The sequence below is a fragment of the Rousettus aegyptiacus genome, unplaced genomic scaffold (genome assembly GCF_014176215.1).
Source record: "Rousettus aegyptiacus isolate mRouAeg1 unplaced genomic scaffold, mRouAeg1.p scaffold_m13_p_5, whole genome shotgun sequence".
NCBI lineage: Eukaryota > Metazoa > Chordata > Mammalia > Chiroptera > Pteropodidae > Rousettus > Rousettus aegyptiacus.
Genome location: NW_023416308.1, coordinates 37,693,838 through 37,710,360, shown reverse-complemented (window position 1 = coordinate 37,710,360; position 16,523 = coordinate 37,693,838). Strand labels below are relative to the sequence as shown.

Here is a 16,523-nt window from a genome sequence, read left to right as displayed (position 1 = left end):
GTGGTGGTTTTAAATAATAAATTCTTTTTTCCCCTTACACCAGCTTGAGATGGTTTCTAAACTTGCAACAGAGAATTCTAACTTTCTGAATTTAATGAGTTAGTACACCATATAATCTGTTTATTGAACCCATGGTGGCAGGTTCATTTTTTCTCTGTAGGTAAATTAATTTTCTTGATCCCAAAGCAACAATTTATCTCTTTATCTGTTTTCACAAGATGGGGAAGGAGGTATGAGTCAGCACCACTGGTAGAGAAATGTACTTTTCTAACAAATGTACTTTGACAGTGAGCATGTATTATCCTGAAATAAGATAGACTGCACATTATATGTTTTTTTTTTTTCTCTTCATGTAGCCTACAACCCTGAAGATGCTAGGAGAACAAATCTTGTACACAAAGGCACTTTCTTTTCTTTATGTCCCTAAGATGTAAGCCGGGAAGCTGAAAGTCTTTGCTTTTGTAACAAATCGAATAGATAAGCTAGGGAGCCTGCAAGGGTGTCAGCAACTGGCCATTGGAAAGGGAATGGTCAGATGAGGTCCAGGTGGCTCTGGGACTAAATAACCCAACTGTAGGGTCAACAGGACTAAAGTATGATGCAAAGTTTCATGGCAGATCAGGACTGTAGTCTCCTTGCTTCCTTCAAATCCCCTGGAGGGATGACCATATGGTTGATATGATATCTATATTAATTTCGTATAGCAGCATAGTAATTACAGTTAACAGATTAGGAGCCCACCCTACCTCCAATATGAGTTTCCTAATTACATTTGCAACAACTCCATTTTCAAATAATGTCACATTCTGAGGTACTTCAACATATCTTTTTGAAATGGGGAGAACAATTCAAACCATAGCAGAATTCATGGAGTTTTGGCAAATTTGAGCTTAACTTGAGGCAACATAACGTCCCAAGAGGCCTGATCCAGTCATGCAAATAGGTGATGAGGCTCAACTTATTGGGCAGCTTGTGAGAGACAACTTTCATGAAGAGCTAAGGAAGAGAGAATAACTCACCAGGTATGGGACTCTGGGAAAAAGTCTTGCTCACAAAGAAAGAGGGACAATTCTGAAGACAGCATTCATTCTGTTTCTCAGCTGGCCTCCAGGTCCAGCAATTATTGGCATGCACAGGATCCAAGAGTAAAACCGAAAAGGTTAAAAATTTAAAAACATATATTGGAATCCATACCTATAACAGTCAATAATACCAAAAATGAGTTATTATAGTTACTATGATTTCATCATACCCTCAGATTGGTGAGACCTCGGAAACCTTACTTACATCAAAATCAGACAGGTGGCATCATGGGGCAGTGATGGAGAGAAAGAGATAGTAAGAGGCCACTTCAGTTGGATCCTAGTAGTTGGTTTGGCCTGGGACAATAAAGTGAAACCTATCAGTAGGATTTCAGTCAAGTGAGATAGGACTTGAGGAAGATCTATGATCTCATCATAGGAACTGGAGTGTGATTCGAAAATGGAGGCAGAAATATATTTAATGGCTTGAGCGTGTGTGGTTGGGATTAAAGAAAGACAATAAAAAGAAGGCTCATAATTAGACATTGAATTTATGGAAGTTTGATTGCTAGAATCTTCTATTTGCCTCTTCACCTGAAAAAGTAGGAATTACGTTCTTCACATCTTAATTTCTGTCACATAATACAGTGCATGTTTCAAACCAATGGCTTGATAAATATTTGTTGAATGAAGAAATACACTCATATAGAACCTGATTAGAATTGGCTCAGAAATAAGGGCAAGATTAAACCTTCATGATTAAATCTTACAGTTGCGAGAGGCAAAAGGACAGAGGCTGACATAGTCTTACGTTTTATGCTCTCTATCTCTGGCATGGGGTAAGGAAGAAGAAAATAAGGTATAGAGAAGGGGAGAGGAAGCAGGAAAGCATGATAACTACTGAGTTGGTGTTTGCTAATTAAGTTTCATTATCAGGTTTATAATATAACAATAGGTGTTCCATATTCAAATTAAAAATTTATTATCTTCTAACTGAAATATAAATTTGAATTATTCTTGTCACTGTTCCTTTCCATTCTTTAATTGGTTGTATTGATTTCTTCTGTCTTGGAAATATATCAGAACCAATGCATAACATTGGAGGTAACATTAGAGAGTTTTCCTAATTCGACGTAACTCCCAACAAATAAATTTTTACTAACTTTGATGAAATATGATTATCTATCCTCTACTTGAGCACTTTCATTGATGGAGAGCTCACATGTTTGCCAGGCAATCAGTTTTATCACTGAATAAAAGCCAGAGATTCTGATTTAGTAAGTCAGATATGAGACCCAAGAATCTGTACTGTTATATCAATGATGTTGTGATAGCAGAGTGCATCAATGTTTGACTATGTTTTGGAACCACTGTTTCAGATCAGTGATTTTCAAAACTATTTTAGCCAAATAGTGTATGGGTAAAAACCAAAACTTACATAGAAGCAGGACCTTCAAGTGAGAGTAAAGAGCAAGAGGGCTATTAGGCTATAGCTCTGAAGAGGGGGAGATCTAATCAAAAATGTTCATTTTAACTATAGCCTATCAACCTCTAAAAGCCAACTCTAAAGATTGGAAAATAGACCTATAAGACAGAGGTCTTGAAATTTGAAAATTGTTCAGGTATCACTGAGCTATTAGAAGACATATATGAAAGTAGAATAAAGAAAACCAATAAAGAGGGGTTGGGGTGGAGCTCCAAGGCCTGTCTGCTCACCCCCCACCCCACCCCAAAGTGAACACAGTGAACATAGAACTTTACAAAAAATTCATTAGTGCTCATGGTTTGCAAACCATTGTTTGAGAATTTCTGTTGTCTCCTTGTTTGTCAACATCTCTTAATCTGTAGCAGTCAAAATAATTTATATGCACAGAAATCTCTAGAAGTATGCAAGTATAATCAATGAGAAAAAGAAGAGGAAAGAAAAAAAATACTGCCGGTTTGCTACAACCATGTAGAATTCTAAAGTATTGCTTTCTCCCAAAGATGTCAGCTCTGAGGGCCTCATGGAGTTCTTTCTCCCATGGTGTCTCTACCTCTCTCTCTATGCCCAGCATGCCCTGAGTCCTCCCCTATAATAATGGCTGAAATTCCTTACTTTCTTTAGTAAGGGCACATTTAAATGTTCCACATTCTTTAAATCTCAATACCACCTTTGGACTATCTCTCAGTATCTTTTCAGAGTTACTATGATAAAAAATATTGGCTTTTTTACTATGGTCTATAAAAGGCTCTTTTCCTGCCATAGTGAAGTGAAAGAAGTAATGAAAAGGATGAGAGAAACAAAAATTTCAGCCTCCACATACATGGTTCGGATGAGGTCTGACTGGAGAGACAGGAGTAGATTCTCACCTTCCTTTTTTCTGGACTTTTATACTATATTTCACTGATTCTAAGATATACATTTTCCCATTTCTGAAATTTAATGAGAGCTTAGAATCAATAGTGTATCTTAGTTTACTTGGTAGTTTTTTGTTAGTTGTATATAATATAATAGAGCATTATGATAGATGGTGATTTAGATTTAGATTAAAATCCAATAATTTGAATTTGCTTTCCTTCTTTCTTTATGAAAGTAATTTTTTCTAGTAACTTCAAATCAACATCCTTGTGGCATGACTCTTCAATTAACCTTGAATGTGCTATGAACTAATGACAGTTTTTGTCAAATGCCTTGATAAAAGGAAATATATAGCATTTTAAAATTCTATAGTCTGGTGACCCTTTTCTTTAAAAAACAAACCAAAAAAAAGTCAGTTCATTAGCACAACCAGCAACTTCTAACTGACCACTTACTATATACCAGCTATGATTCTAAATGAGGATATATATCTATTGTAAACAACACCAGTAGCCTTTGTTCTTAAACTGTTGTTTCTAGCTGTCCTACTGGACTGTATTAGAAGCTACATTCATAATTTTATTTTTGGAGTAGCCATATTTAAAAAAAATGAAAGAAAAGGGTGAAATTGATTTAATAATATGTTGTATTAACTAAATGTATACAGAATATTTTATTAATGAGAAATTTTACATCTTTTTTTTCATGTCAAGTCTTCAAAATCTAATGTGTGTTTTAACCTACAATACATCTCAGTTATGACTAGCCACATCTCAAATGCTCAATAGCTACATGTGGCTAGTGGCTACTGTGTTGGACACCATAAGTCTAGGGACTAGAGATAAATAACGAAGAAGTAAATGAGCAAATTGATCAACTTAGGGATATGACTATGAGAGAATAAAATAAGATCATGGGATCAAGAGTAACTGGATGGAGTTTATTTTAATAAAGTCTTTTTCGAGAAGGTAACATTAAAGTGAGATCTAATAGATTAGCAGGAGCCTGCTAAGCTAAAATGAGAAGAAAGAGAACTCCAGGTCACAGAATAAGGAGAGCAAAGTCACTGCAGTAGGAATGAATTTGGAAAATCCCAAGAACAGAATGAATATAAGTGTGGCTAGAGCAGAATGAGTCTGCATGTGTGTGTACAGTGGGTGGGGGGTGGTAGATGGAGGACAGTGTGAGAGGAGTAGAAAAGTAGGATTAGCAAGGAGAAATAAGCAGGTACCAGATCATTAAAGGTCTTGTGGGAATTGTAAAGACTTTGGAAATAATGTTGGTTTTTTATGATTTGTTTCTATGTGAGATCACATTTGTTTCTGGTGAATACTACATTCATTTGTTAAGTATTAACATCAATTCATTTGATAATCAATTCTGGAATTTTGCTGAGGATTAATGCTTAGATTTTCCACATGACGTTTACAGATGCCATCCCTTTCCATTATTGAAAGTATGAACATTGTTTTTGTTTGTTTTTTTGTTGTGTGTGTGTGTATGTGTGTGTGTATGTGTGTCTTCTGCTTTCCATGATATTACCTGGAGCAATTCCGAGTTCACACCTGCAAGTTCCTCCAATACTCAAAGATGTAATCCAAATAATCTCATACACATAAACACATTTTCATTGAACAAATTCTTTTTTTACTAGACCATAACATACCTTCATTTTCATTTCTTATTTTTATAATATCCGTACTATTCTTTCTTAATTCTCTCTCTTTCCCATCTACCATGGAGCTGGGAGTTGGGTTATGCTTCTTGCCAGGAATAGTCCTTCTTTGTCAACTGGCTGCCCCTCTTTCTTCCCTTCTCAAAAGGACGGATGGGTTTCTTGGCTGTGTGTCTGATAGCATCTGAAAGCTCTTCAGTATGCTGTTGGCAGAGTCTAGTCAGTGTGACTTGTGTAACATGACATGATCTGTGTCTCAGAACTTTGCCCTAAGGTGTTCTGGGTAACATACTTCAGCAAGACGATCTCTGCTGTCCCCTCAGGAGTCCCTGGAATGGGGAAGCAATGGCAGTAGAGTTAAAATGCATCGGCATGAGGTTAGGTTGGGTGGCCAATTTTTCCATTCCGCCTGGTGCCAGCCCATTAGGATGAGGTCACAGAAGCCTCTTTTCTGATCCAGAAACTGCTGGACAATGAACAGATGCCCAGATGTCCTGTGGGAAAATTCATTTCTGAAAGACTTTTTTCAAATCTTAGGCTGCATTTCAACAAGCACCTGCTCCTGCTTTTTTTCTTTATGGTCTAATGTTAGTGGTAGGATTGGGAATAGATCTTACTAAACCAAAATGCAGATGCTTGTGCCCCAGCCCATCAGAAGAACACATCAATCTGTTGGTTGGAAATATTTCTGGACTTTGATTGCAATATACTAGAGAAATCCCTGTGAGCTGAGGGGAGGAGGCCCACCACTGACCCTGTATAAAAGGAAGTACGAACTGCAGGTTAAGAAAGCATCCGTTAGAGTCAGGCATACTCAGGCAAAAATTCTGCCTCACCCACTGGCCTGTGAGACTGGCAAGTCATATTCAGATTATCGGTTTCTACATCTGTTAGACAGAATAGTAGCCATGCTTACCTCATATTATGTGGGAAGAACTAAACAAGATAATGCATGTAAAGGGTTTAGCACAGTGTGTGGTATATAGCGAACACGCAATGAGTGGTAGCTAGTTACTAAAGCAGTAATTTTGCCTTTATTGTTTAGCACTGATTAACCAAAAAGGGAGACAGGGCTCTGTATATACCCAACTGCTGTTGCTCCCACAAACTGAATTTATATCGGAGCTACTTTAACATGACATTAAATTTAAGATGTAGCTGTATCATCTCTCGGCTCCAGTGCCTTCCCACTCACATCTGGCATACTGCTTTGGAGAGACACACATCTCTGTGACTTACAGATTGACTTCAGAAAGGTATTATGGCTCAGTGATAAAAAGGTTGTTAATTTTTCTTGCATACCACATTAACACACATTTTAAATGGTCTCATTAGTTTTTCTGCTGATATCCAGCTATGAAATTACTGCTTGACTGAAGAGCCCCTGTGGACATAAACTGTCATTATTTTTAGGGATAACACCTGCATACAGCCATAAATCTAGGCTAGCTGCCATTTCAGTACTGTGATTCAACTATGGTTCATCTATTAGATAGAAGTAGTAAGTCAGAAACTGTAACTTTGATGTTCAGGTGGGATAAAAGCACATAGGGACACTCAGTTGCACAAAAGCGGGAGTAGAACTGAGCTTGTAGATTTTTTTTTAAATCGGGTACTATACCAGACTACAGTTTCAGAGCAGTCAACAATGCAATAAACTTCAAGTGACTGACACTGATAATGGTTAAGTGTGTGGGTGTCTGTCCTTTATGCTCAGCCTGGTTAACCTCCTACCACAAAAAGAACAGTATAAGGTACATATTCCAAAATAGAAACTTAGTACATTTTAAAAATTTCAAAGGAGATTTTATTTAAGGTCAGCCCTGGGGTATATCTTTACAACAACTTTTTTAGGAATGAGTGCCAGAATGTTACATTTTTCAAAAATTGAGTATACTAGGTATACAATGTTATCTTAGTTTCAGAGAGATAATATACTGATTCGACATTTATATACCTTACTATGTGTTCACCACACTAAGTTTAGTAAACATCTGTCACCATTCAAAATTATCACAATATTATCAACTATATTCCCCTTCACCTTTTTTATCCAACCCTTCACCTCCCTCCCCTCTGGCAACCATCAGTTTGATCTCTGTTTCTCTGAGTCCATTTTTGTTTTGTTTTGTTCATTTATTTGGTTTTGTTGTTGATGATGATGATGATGATGTTGTTGTTGTTTTAGATTCCACACACAAGTGAAATTATATGGCATTTGTCATTCTCGGTCTGACTTATTTCACTTAGTGTACCATCTAGGCCGATGCGTGTGTGTGTGTGTGTGTGTGTGTCACATCTTGTTTATCCATTCATCTGTTGACATTTAGGTTGCTTCAAGATCTTGGCTATTATAAATAATGCTGCAATGAACATATGGGTGCATATATCTCTTCCTATTAGTGTTTTCATTTTCTTCAGATAAATATGAAGAAGTGGAATTGCTGAATCATATGATAGTTCTATTTTTAGTTTTATGAGTAATGTCCATACTGTGTTCTATAGTAGCTGCGCCAAGGTGCACTCCTACCAACAGTGTACAAGAGTTCCCTTTCTCCACATCTTTGTCAACATTTTTTATTTGCTGACTTTTTGATTATAGCCATGCTGACAGGTGTGAGGTAGTATTTCATTGCAGCTTTGATTTGACTTTCTCCAGTGATTAGTGATGTTGAGCATCTTTTCATATGTCTGTTGACCATATGGATATCTTCTTTGGAAAAATGTCTAGTCATATCCTCTGCCCATATTGTGATCAGATTGTTTATTTTTTGTTATTAATTGTATGAGATTCTCATGTATTTCAGACATTAACTCCTTATTGAATACATCATATGCAAATATACTCTCCCATTCAGTAGACTGCCATTTTTTTTGTTGTTGATGGTTTCCTTCACTATCCAAAACTTTTTAGTTTGATGTAGTCTCATTTGTACATTTTTTCTTTTGATTTTCTTGCTCAAGAGAATATATTTAAAAAGATATTGCTAAGACTGATATCAAAGAGTTTACTCCCTACATTTTCTTCTAAAAGTTTTATGGTTTTAGGTCTCACATTCAGTTTATTTTTGCATATGGTGTAAGAGAGTGGTCCAGTTTTGTTATTTTGTACGTATCTGTTCAGTTTTTCCAACACTACTTATTGAAGAGCCTGTCATTTCCCCATTGTATATTCTTGCCTCCTTTGTCATAGACTAATTGATCTTATAAGTGGGAGTTTATTTCTAGGCTTTCTATTCTCATCCATTGATCTGTGTGTTTGTTTTTGTGCCAGTACCATGCTGTTTTTATTATTATTGCTTTGTAGTAGAGTTTGAAATCAGGGAGCATGATGCCTTCTACTTTTTTCTTCTTTCTCAAGATTGCTTTCGTGGTTTCATATAAATTTTAGAGAAGATCGTCATTGGTATGTCAGTGGTATTTTGTAGTTCTGAGGAGAATATCATTGGTATTTTGATAGGGATTTTATTGCTTTGGGTAGCATGAACATTTCGACAATATTAATCCTTTCAATCCATGAGTACAATAGATATATCCTTCAGTTCATTTGCGTCTTCTTCAATTTTTTTCTTTAATGTCTTATATTTTTCGGAGTATAAGTCTTTAACCTCCTTAGTTAAATTTATTCCTGGGTAAAAATTAATATTTAGAAATCGATTGCATCTTTATAAAACAATAAAGAACTATCAAAAAGAGAAATTAAGAAAATAATTCCATTTACAATTTCATCAAAAATTTAACCAAGGATGTATAAGACCTGTATCTGAAATATTGTAAGACATTAAAGAAGGTTATTGAAGAAGATATAAATAAGCAGAAGCATGTACTGTGCTCATGGATAAGAAGAATTAACATTATTAAAGCCACCCAATGCAATGTATAAATTCAGTGAAATTCCTATCAAAATACAAATGGCAACAGGATGTCAGAAGGATGGCAGAGTGGGGGATCTCTCCAGATATCTCCCCTTGAAATAATAATAAGCTGAACATCTAAAACTTAACAACCACATGCACATAAACACATCGGAGAGATCTGCACATTAGGGCTTCAAAACTGCACAAGTCTGTGGGTTAGATTTGGAGGAATAAAGAAGCTGCTATATTCAGCTGTAGCCCCATGCAGAAGGAGGGGGAAGGGAGAAGTTGTGGCTGGATCCCCAAATAGCTCTGCCTAAGGGATCAGAGTGTTCCATGAAGTGGAGTGTAGGGATCAAATCAGAGGGCAGAACAGGAACTAAGTGTGGAGGGGCAACAGCTGTGTCTTAGCAGCTGCTGTTGCCAAGTGGGAGGCTGTGATACTGAGCCTGGCAGCACCTCCCCCACCAACCCAGAGTATGCCCTCCCCCCTAGCCCATATGCTCCAAGATATAGCACCATAGAGCCACAGGGGAATTTGTGCAACTGGTACTGAAATATAAAATATAGCTGGTACCACAGACAGTTGCTGGGACTGAAGGGATCTGATCATGGATCGAATATACAGTATATTAGACAGAGGAAAAGAAAAACATATTAGCCTCAAAGCAGAGATCCAAGGGACTTGGACACTGCCTATTGGAAATCAAAAGAAAAAACCCTTTTTACCAACTGGCTGAAGAGAGATCATTATTTATAATAAATCATTTGGGGGAGGAAGTAGAGTACACTCCTATTAATGTTCAGACAGAGAAATAGTCCATAAAACACCATGAAAAGCCAAGGTGACAAGGAAATTCAGAAAGAAAGAGAAAAATCTCCAGAAAACAAGCTTAAAGATGTGATTTAAATGAAAGAGAATTCAAGATTACATTCCTGAAAAAGCTCAATGAGAGGCAAGATCAATCTGATCAACAATTCTAAGAACTTAGTATCAAAATAGATCAATGAAAAGAGTTTTTTTAGCAAAGAGATTGAAACCCTATAAAAGAACCAAATAGTACTTTTGGAGATAAAGAACACATTAAAAGCAATGAAGAATGAAATAGCAAGCTTAGGAAATAGAGCTGACCAGATGGAAGAAAGAATCAGTGATCTCAAAGACAGAAATCTGGAAATGACTCAGAAGAAGTGAGAGACCTCAACACACACACACACACACACACACACACACACACACACACACACAGAAGCAGAATAGTGCAAACCTTATTTAGAACAGGGTTTTATAAGTTTAAACATTACGAGGATAATTGCTACTGCAAGTTACAAATGAATGTTCAGCATGCATAGGGATAATCTGAGACATCAATGACAGAAAAGGGGAGGGAGTAAAGATACAAATACACAAAGGGAATGGAGGTAAGGTGAATGCAGAAAATGGATAAACCCCACCAAATTAAAATAATAGACAGAGACAAGGAACAAAGAAAAAATAGAAACAGTGAGCTACTAGAATACAAAAGATAAAATGGCTATAAGAAGACCTCATATTTTAATAATCACCCTAAATGTAAATGGACTGAACTCAAAAGGCACAGAGTTGCAGATTGTATCCAAAAACAAAATCCAGTTACAGCTTTCCTGGTTGGAAACCTGTCCCTCCCTTTGGAGAATCCTATCTTATTTCTTTATCCCCTAAATTCCACAGGTCTGCAGTCTTCCTTAGCACAGCCCATCTCCTTCTGAAATATACTTTCAATAAATCTTATGTTTTTCTTAAAAAAAAAATGAAACAAAACAAAACAAACAAAAACCCCCAGTTATATGCAATCTTCAAGAGACATCTCAGCTGCAAGTACAAATAAATATAGACTCAAAGTGAAAAGGTGGAAAATAATATTCCAAGGATATTCCAGAGAAAAGTGGGTATAGCTGTAGTTATATCTGACAAATAGACTTCAAGATAAAAAAGGTAAAGAGAGATGCTGATGAGTACTTCATAACAATAAAAGGAACCATACATAAAAAAGACATGATACTTATTAATATCTATGTTCCCAATCAGGGAGCCCCAAAATATATCAAGCAATTATTATAGAACTAAAGGGAGAAATTGACCAAACACAGTCATAGTGGGGGACATAAATACCCTACTGTTTAGATATGGATAGATCATCCAAACAGAAAATCATCAGAAGATAATATCCTTAAATGAGACATTAGACCAACTGGACATAATTGACATTTACAGAGCCTTTCATCTCAAAACAGCTGCTTATACATTCTTTTCTAGTGCACATGAAATGTTCTAAAGGATAGACCACATGCTAGGGCACAAAACTAGCCTCAACAAATATAGGAGAATCATACCATGCATATTCTTTAATCATAATGCTTTGAAAGTGAAGATCAACTGTAATAAGAAAGTAGAACCATAAATACATGGAGATTAAATAACATGCTATTAAAGAATGAATGGGTCATTGGATGGCTCCATAGTGTAATGGTTAGCATGTCTGCTTTACATGCAGAAGGTCCTGGGTTCATGCCCCAGGTGGAGCCACAGACACTACCCTGGGTGCGCCAGATCCCGGGTGCACTAGGCCCCCGAATGCACCAGGCCCCAGTGGATGCCAGATTCAGGTCTTTGATACAACAGGCCCTGAGTGCATGCCCCAAGCACATGGGAAAAGAGGCCTCGCCTTCAGAGAGGAGATGCCTGCCTTCAGAGATCGTGTTGCAAGTGCATGGGAGGAGATGCCCTGCCTTCAGAGATCCAGTTCTTAAGGGGAGACAGCAACATTCATAGGTCAGGGGTGGAAGTGGGTAGTGGGAATTAAAGAGGGGGGGGGGAAGAAATGAGTCATAGAAGAAATAAAAAGAGAGATTAAGAGATACATAGAAATAAGTGAGAATGAAATTACAACATATCAAAATTTTGGGGACATAACAAAAGCCGTAATAAGAGGAAGGTCCATATCACACAGGCCTATCTCAAAAAATAAGAATGAGCCCAAATAAACAACCTAACACAACATCTTTAAACAACTAGAAAAAAAAAACAATTGAAGCCCTAAGCCAGAAGAAGGAAAGAAATAATCAAAATTAGGGCAAAATTAATGAAATTGGGAACAAAAAGACAATAGAAAAAATTAATGCAATGAAGAACTGGTTCTTTGAGAAGATTAGTAAAATTGACAAACCCCTGGTTAGACTCACTAAAGAAAAAGAGAAAAGACACAAACAAAATCAGAAATAAAAGAGGAGTTATGATAGATACCACTGAAATACAAAGAATTACACTAGAATACTATGAAAAATTATATGACACCAAATTTAATAACCTAGAAGAAATGAACAAGTTCTTAGAAATATACAACCTTCCTACACTAAATCATGAAGAATTGGAAATTCTAAGGGGACTGATCAGTATGGAAATTGAAACAATCATTAAAAATGTCCCAACAAACAGAAGTACAGGGCTAGATGGATTCACATATGAATTCAAACAAACATTTAAAGATTTAATACACATTCTTCTCAAGATTTTTAAAAATATTGAAAAAGAGGGAATGTTTCTTAACTTATTTTATGAGGCCAACATTACCCTGATATTTACAACCTGGGAAAGATGATATCAACAAACAAACAAACAAACAAAATATCTATAGGCCAATATCTCTCATGAATACAGATACAAAATCCTAAATAAGATACCACAAATTGAATACAACAACACACTAAAAATTACACACAATAATTAAGTAGATTTCATCCCCGGGGCACAAGGATTGTTTAATATACATAAATTGATTAATGTGATACATCACATAAACAAAATAAGCAATAAGAATCATATGATTTTATTAATAGATTCAGAAAATGCCTTTAACAAGATACACCACATACAACAAACTCTCAGCTAACATTATACTTAACAGTGAAAAACTAAAAACCTTTCCTCTAAGATAAGGAACAAGACAAGTCTGTTCATTATCACCACTTTTACTCAATATCATTTTGGAAGTTTTAGCAAGCACAATCAGGCAAGAGAAAGAAATAAAATGCATCTAAATAGAAAATGAAGGAGTCGAACTGTCGCTATTTGTGGATGACATTATTCTCTATATAGAAAACCCTAGAGACTCTATTAAAACGCTACTAGAAATGACAAACAAATACAGTAGTTTCAAAATAAAAAATCAATGTTCAAAAATTTATAGCATTTCTATACTCTAATAATGAATTTTCAGGGAAAAAAAACCATTTTGTAATTACAACAAAAAGAATAAAATACCGAGGAATAAATCTAACAAAACATGTAAAAAACCTATACTATGAAAACTATAAGACACTATTAGTAGAAATTGAAAAAGACAGAGAAATGGAAAGATATTCTGTGTTCTTGGGTTGGAAGAATCAACAGTTAAAATGACCTTATTACTTAAAGCACTATACAGATTTAATGCAATTCCTATCAAATCCCACTGGCATTTTTAAAAGAAAAAGAACAAAAAATCATCAGATTTGTATGGAAGCAAAAAAGACCCCAAATACCCAAAACAATCCTAGGCAAGATTACAAGGCTAGAGATATCACTCTGCTCGACTTCAAATTATACTACAAAAGGACAACAATCAAAGTGACATGAAATAAAAGTGGCAGAAAGACAGAAATACAGACCAGTGGAACAGAATTGAGTCCAGAAGTAAACTCGTATTTATATGGGTAAGTAATATTTGACAAAAGAGCCAAAAACATACAATGGAGAAAGGAAAGTCTCTTCAATAAACGGTTCTGGGAAAACTGGAAATCCACATGCAAAAGAGTGAAAATAGACTATTGTCTATAACCGAACACCAAAATTAACTCCAAATGGATCAAGGACCAGATATAAGCCCTGAAACAATAAACTTCATAGAAGAAAACATAGGTACTAAACTTATGAACCTTGGACTTAGGATTTTGTGAATTTGACTTTAAAGGCAAAGGAAGTAAAAGCAAAAATAAATGAATGAGACTACATCAAACTAAAAGCTTCTGCACAGAAAAAGAAACCGTCAATAAGGCACAGAGGTAATCGTTTAAATGGAAAAATATATTTTCAAACAACACCTAATATCCAAAATTTACAAAGAATTCATACATCTCAATAGCAACAACAACAACAACAAAACAAACAATCCAATTAAAAAATGAGCGGGGCGGGGGGCTGGGGAGGGGGGGGGTTGGGAAATACTCAGAAGAGAGATTGCTGGATTATGTGGTAATTCAATTCTTAGTTTTTTGAGGGAACTCCATACTGTTTTCTATAATGGCTGTACCAATTTGAAGTCCCACCAGGAATGTATAAGGGTTACCTTTTCTTCAAATCCTTTCCAATACTGGTTATTATTTGTAGTGTTGATAATAGCCATTCAAATAGGTGTGAGATAGCATTGCTTTCCTTTTCCCTAACAGACACTTCTCCCAAGAAGATGCACAAATGGCCAACAGACATATGAAAAGATGCTCAACTTCACTAGCTATTAGGGAAAAGGAAAGCAGTGCTATCTCACACCTATTAGAATGGCTATTATCAACACTACAAATAATAACCAGTATTGGAAAGGATTTGAAGAAAAGGTAACCCTCATACATTCCTGGTGGGACTTCAAATTGGTACAGCCATTATAGAAAACAGTATGGAGTTTCCTCAAAAAGCTAAGAATTGAATTACCACATAATCCAGCAATCTCTCTTCTGAGTATTTCCCTACCCCCCCCCCAAAAAAAAACAGAGAACATTTATCCATGAAGATATATGCCATGATGTTCATAGCAGCATTATTCATGGTGGTTAGGACATAGAAACAACCATAGCGTCCTAGTGTAGATGATTAGATGAAGAAGATGTGGTACATATATACAATGGAATATTACTGAGCCATAAGAAAAGATGAAATACTGTCATTTGCAACAACATGGATGGATTTTGAAATAATTATGTTAAGTGAAATAAGCCAGAAAAAGTTGAAAATCGCTCATCGGTGAAATATAAACCTAAAAACAGCAAACAACCATGACGTAGACATGCACAGTGGTTACCAGATTAATGGTTACCAGAAAGAAGAGGAAGAGGAAGGATGTAGATAGGGGTAAAAGGAGTTAAATATTTGGTGACTGAAGGAAATCTAACTCTGAGTGGTGAATACACAATGCAATAAAGATATAACATCCTGTCAAATTGTACACATGATACTTATTGGATTTTGTTGATCATTGTCACTCTGATAATTTTTAATTAAAAAAATGTCAATGGCATTTTTCATAGAACTAAGACAAATAATCCTAAAATTTATATGGAACCGCAAAATATCCCCAATAGCCAAAGCAATCTTGAGAAAGAAGAACGAAGTTGGAGGTACCACACTACTTGATATCAAAATGTACTATAAGGCTATAGTAATCAAAAAGCATAAAAAAAGACACATAGACTGATGGAACAGAATAGAGAGCCTAGAAATAAACCCATGCCTATATGGTGAATTAATCCACGACAAAGGAAGCAGGAATATATAATGGGATAAATACAGTCTCTTTAATAAATGATGTTGGGAAAACTGGATAGATACTTGCAAAAAAAATGAAATTAGATCCCTTTCTCACATCATATACAAGAATAAACTCAAAATGGATTAAAGACTAAAATGTTACACTCAAAACCATAAAACTCCTAGAAGAAAACATAAGAAGCAAAATTTCTGACATTGCTCTTAGTAATATTTTTTTGTATATGTCTCCTCAGGCAAGAGGAACAACAACAGCAAAATAAACAAATGGGACTACATCAAACTAAAAAGTTTTTGCACAGCAAAGGAAACCATTAACAAAATGAGAAGACAACCTACCCAATGGGAGAAGATATTCCCCAGTGATACATCTGATAAAGAGTTAAGATCCAAAATATAAAAGGAACAACTCATACAACTTAACACCAAAAAGATACAATACAATTAAAAATGAGGAGCGGACCTGAATAGACATTTCTCCAAAGAGGACATACAAATGGCCACGGACACAAAAAGGGGCTCAACATTACTAATCATCAAAGAAATACAAATTAAAATCAAAATGAGGTATCATTTCACACCTGTCGGAATGGCTATTATCAAAAATTCAGCAAACAGGAAGTGTTGTCGAGGATGTGGAGGAAAAGGAATACTCGTGTACTATTTTTGGCATTATAAATTGGTGCAGCTGCTATGGAAAACACTATGGAAGTTTACAGCCATGCCACCCAGAACGTGCCCGATCTTGTCTGATCTCAGAAGCTGAGCAGGGTCAGGCCTGGTTAGTACTTGGATAGGAGACCACTTAGGAATATCAGGTGCTATAGGCATTAAAAAAAAAAAATAGAACTACCATATGATCCAACAATCCCACTTCTGGATATTTATTTTAAAAAAAAATCCAAAACACTAATTGGAAAAGACATATGCATCATTGTAGCATTATTTATAATAGCCAAGATATGGAAGCAACCAAGGTGTCCATCGAAAGATGATAGGATAAAAAAGAGGTGGTACATATATATAATGAAATATTGCTCAGCCATGAAAAATAACATCTTGCAATTTGTGACAT

The 16,523-nt window shown here is 35.8% G+C and overlaps 1 pseudogene; it reads left to right on the top strand.

Moving 5' to 3' along the window:
* Positions 1-16,159: 16,159 nt before the first annotated feature.
* On the top strand, positions 16,160-16,278 carry LOC118603161 (annotated as a pseudogene).
* The last annotated feature ends 245 nt before the right edge of the window (positions 16,279-16,523 follow it).